The sequence below is a fragment of the Diaphorina citri genome, unplaced genomic scaffold, assembly GCF_000475195.1.
Source record: "Diaphorina citri unplaced genomic scaffold, Diaci psyllid genome assembly version 1.1 scaffold1082, whole genome shotgun sequence".
Taxonomy (NCBI): domain Eukaryota; kingdom Metazoa; phylum Arthropoda; class Insecta; order Hemiptera; family Psyllidae; genus Diaphorina; species Diaphorina citri.
Window position 1 is genome coordinate 200,228 of NW_007378511.1, and position 6,944 is coordinate 207,171.

The window sequence follows — 6,944 nt, forward strand, 5'->3', positions numbered from 1 at the left end:
TCTTGGTGTTGGTCCGTAAGTTGCGCCTGCATAAGTTGCCCCTGCAGGTATCATGACTGCATGCTGCATGTAGCATATCAACACCTTCAGTAATTTAATTAAAAGCACTCCATACTCCATAAAGTACGACCAAACTCCTACGTAGCCTCAGGCAAGGTGGTTGTCATTTTCTATTGGGTCCAATTTATCTCTTGGTGTTGGTCTGGTATAATCTCTGCAAGTTCACTGATATGTGGAAGATTTGCAACTCATGTTGGGTAGTTGGTTTGGCTTGTTTATGATTCTGATGTGGAGTTTCCCTATCAACACCTCCACCTACACTGATTAGACTGGGATTGTTTCGGCTTGAAGTGAACGGGAATGTGTGGCACTCTAGTAGCTTATAAAGAATATGATGGACTTGTCCATAAGATATCCAGCGCTAACCTATGGAACCTATCTGTGGAACTGTTGATGATTTTAGTTAGAGTCCTGGTATAATCTCTGCAAGTTCACTGATATGGAAGATTTGCAACTCATGTTGGGTAGTTGGTTTGGCTTGTTTATGATTCTGATGTGGAGTTTCCCTATCAACACCTCCACCTACACCGATTAGACTGGGATTGTTTCGGCTTGAAGTGAACGGGAAAGTGTGGCACTCTAGTAGCTTGTAAAGAATATGATGGACTTGTCCATAAGATATCCAGCGCTAACCTATGGAACCTATCTGTGGAACTGTTGATGATTTTAGTTAGAGTCTCGATTAGACTGGGATTGTTTCGGCTTGAAGTGAACGGGAAAGTGTGGCACTCTAGTAGCTTGTAAAGAATATGATGCACTTGTCCATAAGATATCCAGCGCTAACCTATTGAACCTATCTGTGGAACTGTTGATGATTTTAGTTAGAGTCACAAGGAGAGATTTGATGGAAGAAACTAAGGATCTTCTAAAACTTAATTAAGATACAATTTAAAATAGGTACTTTACAGTGGTCCGACGACGACGAATCTGTGATACAGAATTTCTGCGTGTTTTGCCAAAATATCAATCTTCAACTTACCTATTTATTAAGTTCGGTCCAGACTTGGCCGGATAGAAAGTATTTATTTTGTGGTTACTATAACATGTGATTGCGGGCTGAGTTCAAGTAATAACTTTCCTAAATACCCATTATGGTTTGCAAATAGAAGTTGAAAGCTTAAAGTAAGGAGGACAGGAATCTTAGCAAAATCCCACACTAAGTTCTAGCTTGTAAGTTTGCAAGTATACAACACCGTGTACCTATATTACGAATTCGCCAATGAACTGGTGGACGCAACTTTCATAGGGAATACGAAAATAATGAAATCAAACGATGACAGCTCGAAAATAGCATCTGCCTCAGTAAGTAAAACATTCTAACTAAACTTTTTATTTAGAAACTCAAAATATAAAATGCGTTTAAAACTCCCTTTTACCACTAGCCACCTTTCATAATTGTAGAAATGTAGAATACAGTCATAGATATTTACGGTAAACTACCTATCCCATTAAATAAAATTTACCTAAGATTGTAGTGAGAAACTTAAATAGACGTATCTGCGTTCTAATGTAATTTTCTCTGGCACTCTATTTCACCCATGAAAAATGGAGGCATAAAACTAGTAGATAAAGAACATTCTTACAATCGCATAACAACCAATAGTAAGTTATACCTACCTAACTGTTAACAGGTACCATGTAATCAAGTGCCTAATCATGTAATACTTGAAGAGCCAGTTGAAAAGTGGAAGAAAAAACATTTGTAAACTATGTAAAAGCATTAGCTACTACCTAACAACTACTAAGAAATCTAAAAATTGATATATTGATAACATTCTTAACATAAATAAATAAAATAAAGCCTTCGTATACCAAGTGATAGTATCCTCTTCATAACTTTCACACCTAAGAGAATCATGAAGTTTTCTCTTTCTGTCTTTCTCCGCTAAGTACCAAAATGCGACGGCCGTCCACCATGTGTGGACACAGCTTAAGAGAACTTGACGCTAGTGAACTTTTTGTGGCACTTTACGGGTTTTCGATATTGCTTTTACTGCAATTGTTATTGCTAATGGTAACTTCAAAGAAAAAATTCTAGGCTCCAGTTATGGTAACTGAGCTGATTTTGAAGAGGAAGAGGCAAAGGGCTAGGAAAAAAGACACAATAATATGTCACTCACGGCGGAAAATTTTGAAATGGACTTTGTCACCTTTTTCCATTAAAAATACTATAGCCAAATAAACAACTCAATACAACATCTTGAAACTCCTAGTATGTAAAGGCAAAAAAACGAAACATTTTTCAACCCTAAGCCTCTTGATAATAATTATTTAACTATAAGTACATCATAAGGTACAAAATTACAAATGTAAAAATAGAACTTAAAAAAATTTAAAGTTGAAAAATTGAAGCTTCTCCTTTTCGGTTAATTTACCCAAGATTCAGAACTGTAAAAAGGCAAATTTACAACAAAAATACATAAAAATAGGTAAAAAATCTAAATGTTAATAACTAATTAACTATGTACCATACTAATTTATAGGTAGTTCAAAAACGTTTATATTCTTCTTTAGGGGCGGGGGAGGGAACTAAAACAAAATTTTCTATGAACGCCTACCAATTGCATGTAGTTATGCAATGTGCAAGAAATGATTCATTTCAAACAAATGATTCATTTCAGTTCTTTCCCAAGATCCCAGGTAAATCTTATGACCTTCTACAAAATAAGGGAAATGCCTGAAAATTACGAAATAAACTAGTCATTCCTAAAGCCGAAAAATGTTAAAACTACCTATCCCATTAAAACCAAAACAAAATTAAAAATAAACAAACAATAATTTAGGACGAAGAAATTTGAGAATAAAAACTGTCATCTAGGACCTCCTAAGCTCTTATAACAAACATGGGCAATAATTCAAGGGAGCCCTGGATTGGTGAACTAATGAAAAAATATAAAAATCCTGGACTCATCCATAAACCCCTTGGAAATAATAAAATATAAATAACTAAACTCAAAGTTCCAAACTTGTTTTCAAATAAATCATTTCTATTCTCTTCAAATATGGGAAACCAAGATTAGTTTTACCCGGGGTTAAAATGTGGCCCCAAAAATGTCCAAAGTCCCCTATCGTTGTTCCTAAAACGAAGAGATGTAAGTACAAAATCCTCACTTTATAGGCAGAAAAATGGAGAATGTTACTTGCTCTTGTTCGATTTTTGTTCAAGCATTTTCCAAACACATAATGGTAATAAGCCCAACCCTAAAATTTCTATGAAGTCAAATACTGACTTCTGAGGCACATCATTTCCCCGTCTACATTAAAATGTTTTGTAAGGTTCTGAGAAAGTTCTTTCATGGCCGTGTCCACAAAGTGAGTCTCGTTTATCAGATTGTCAAATTTAAACGGGCTGTTTTATTTTGCATATAGACCTCTTCATTTTAGGAATAACAATACCAATCCAGATCACAGAGTTCATCTTGCTATCAGGTACAATCTGTTGCGACAATGCTACTCATGTCGCGTGCTTTGATTCTGCTCGATATGACGCACAGACGCATCTCTGAATCATAATGAAAAAAGTAATAAGAAAATCACAAGTTTTTGCAACCAAAATTACCCTCCCGTTCTACACATGCGCAGAAACGAGTTTTCGTCAAATAAAGTTAAGGTGTTCACGGGACACTAATTTTGGTTGCAAAAACTCTTTAATACAGTCGAACCTGGATATAAGAGAATCCAGGGGCCCACCCTTTTTTTCTCTTATATCCAGGTTTCCACTTAATCCAGTTTCTTGTAGAGACAGGAATTGCAGTTGATAATGTTGACTTTTAGACGAATTCTCTTATATAAAGATACGATTTAAGCAAATTCTCTTATATAGAGGTCCAAGGTGCAAGGATTCTCTTATATGTATACCTACTTAGAGGCAAATCGTTACCTCGGGCCAGAAAAAAATTCTCTTATATCGAGGTTTCTCTTATATCCAGGTTTCTCTTATATTTCTTCTCTTATATCCAGGTTTCTCTTATATTTCTTCTCTTATATCCTGTCTTTGGGGGTTAAAACGGTCAATTTCGTATCTAGAGGTCTGTGCTTCGAGTCCAAGTCAATTCATATTGAGAGCGGTTAATCGGGGAACGAGATTTGCGATAAGGATCTGTGCATTTCATGCTCGACATAATGAAAGTTCTTGTAATCTTTTACTTTTGTATGTAATGTTTTATATGTGTATGTAATGATTTATGTTTGTATCTTGACACATACTTCAGCGACTTTCGACAGTGAACCGTTCTCAGGGAACCAATATATGTTTTCAATCATGTTCTACAATTGAAGACATTATGACACAATATGTACTACCGTGGGAGTAAATAGCTTTCAAATTAATGCCCAATATGCAGGAATGCAGGTGGAACTACCTTATTCATGAACTCATAACTACTCATAAAAACACAAGAAACATGCAAAATATGTACGATTACACACAATTATGACTGATGGTAAACAGGTACCTATACAATTTCCCCTCAGCTCAGTCCAACTTATTGGGAGACAATATACCTACGTATAGCTATGTGAATTTCAACTATTTCATCAATATTTTACGTGACTGGTTTAGATTTTACATGAATTCTGAATGGCCTGGGAAGTTTGGTCTTACACAATTGATGACATGCAAGCTCTTGTATTATCGACGTTATTGTAATAAATGCAATTGACCGACTTGGGAAATAACTAAGATTATCTGCAGTACTCTACCTGAAAAAATTACACAGAAAAAAGAACGATGAGTTAGTTTGTACGGAGTCTCTTAAGGTCAGGCATATCGCAAAAGAACAATTTTCCTGCCCTTTTGATAAATAACCCAAAAGAGACTCTAGTGTTCCAGTAATACTGCGATATCCAATAGATTTTGAAGAGTTTCTAAGCTTCACCAGAAGTGGGTAATAATCTACCAATTCATGCTTTAGAACTTTTAGGTCATCCCCAAAAAGAAAATTTTGACTTCTCTTAGTCAATGAGTTGACCCGCATTTTCTTCTCATTTCAGACTCTGGAAGCATTCCTGCCCAGTATGATAGAGAGAAATCATGGTCATGTGGTAGCTCTCAGCTCAATGTGTGGTGTTCTAGGTCTGCCCAACGTTGTACCTTATTGCTCCAGCAAGTTTGCTGTCCGGGGTAAGATATTTCGGTTTAATGGAGCAGTTGCAAATGGGTAAAAATTATTAATAAATGGTCGATTCACATGTAAAAAGTTGGGAAAAATCCAAATCTAAGGTCAAAACTCCAAAATAATAACTGTAAAAGGTCAAAAATTCAATTTTTATTTTCCGTCAGAGTCCTGAACTCTGACGTCAGACTTCAGGAGATGCAGAAAAACGTATGCGCACAAACATGAATTGAAATGCATGCGCACAAACAGATTAATGTGTTGCCTGCAAGGGAGCTTTACTCGGGACATTTGATGTGACGTCATCGCCTACGGGAGCGTATGCCGTGACGTCAAAGTTTACGATTTACCGGAATTTTTAAATCGATTTATCTCGGGATCTAGAAGTCGTAGAAGAAAAAGAAAAATTCCGTTGGTCCTCATTTTTCCTGCTCTATGACTTTGAAACATCACCCAAGCGCGACTGTTCTATTCGGTAAAGCGGGTAAAGCTGTGTCCACACATGGTTGACGGCCGTCGATCGACGAGGTGAATCCATGTTGTCGAGGAAGTGTCGTTTCAGTCGACGGCCGATCGAGTATGTGTAGACACAGCTAAAGGGTTCGCCCAATAATTTCAGTTTTAAGAAGGATTAACATTTTTGGCAAAGTCCAAATTTCATAAAATTCTAGAAAAATTCGAAACAAATGATTTTCATCACCAGCCTTGTTAGGGGTAGGGTTCGATCCCCGTCTGGGGCGGATTTTATCCTCAACAGATGAGGTTCTTTTTCGGAACGGCTGGGTTTCAACTATTCTGTATCCTGTTCTCCTTCTTTCTCTCTTTGATCTCGGGACGATAACACCTCGGTTGCACAAAGTTACTAATCCCAAGTTCTCCTCTCTTCCTCCAGGAATGATGGAATCTCTGTACGAGGAATTGAGAATCAACGACACCGCGTCCAAGAAGTCTCAGATCAAATTCGAGGAAGTGTCGTTTCAGTCGACGGCCGATCGAGTATGTGTGGACACAGCTAAAGGGTTCACCCAATAATTTCAGTTTTAAGAAGGATTAACACTTTTCGCAAAGTCCAAATTTCATAAAATTCGAGAACTTTGACGAAACAAATAATTTTCATCACCACCCTAGTTAGCTTGGAGGGTAGCGTGCCTGCTTGTAAGCGCTAGGGTTCGATCCCCGCCCGGGGCGGATTTTATCCTCAACAGATGAGGTTCTTTTTCGGCACGGCTGGGTTTCAACTATCCTGTTCTCCTTCTTTCTCTCTTTGATCTCGGGACGATAACACCTCGGTTGCACAAAGTTACTAATCCTAAATTCTCCTCTCTTCCTCCAGGAATGATGGAATCTCTGTACGAGGAATTGAGAATCAACGACACCGCGTCCAAGAAGTCTCAGATCAAATTCACCACAGTCTATCCCATCATGGTCAACACAGGACTGGTCAAAAATCCCAGGAATAGGTTAGTCAGCCAGACATAGGTATTATAGTAACATAGATCCCATCCGTGGCACAAGCTCTGCTTCCCCATCCGTGGCACAAGCTCTGCTTATACGGATGGGTATACAAGTCAGCCAGACATAGGTATTATAGTAACATACTCGTAGAATAGAATAGAATATAGATACCTACCTTGTTTATCCTGCCAGAATGAGACTGAAAATTTCCTTTACTCTAGCAGTATAATCAAGGTCTTGTATCGCCAGCCTATAGTTAGCTTAGTTGGTAGTGCGTCTGCTTTGTAAGCGCTAGGCCGCGGGTTCGATCCCCGA

General features: G+C 37.7%; 1 pseudogene; it reads left to right on the plus strand.

Moving 5' to 3' along the window:
* The first annotated feature begins 4,492 nt into the window (after nucleotides 1–4,492).
* Nucleotides 4,493–6,642, plus strand: LOC103514112 (annotated as a pseudogene).
* The last annotated feature ends 302 nt before the right edge of the window (nucleotides 6,643–6,944 follow it).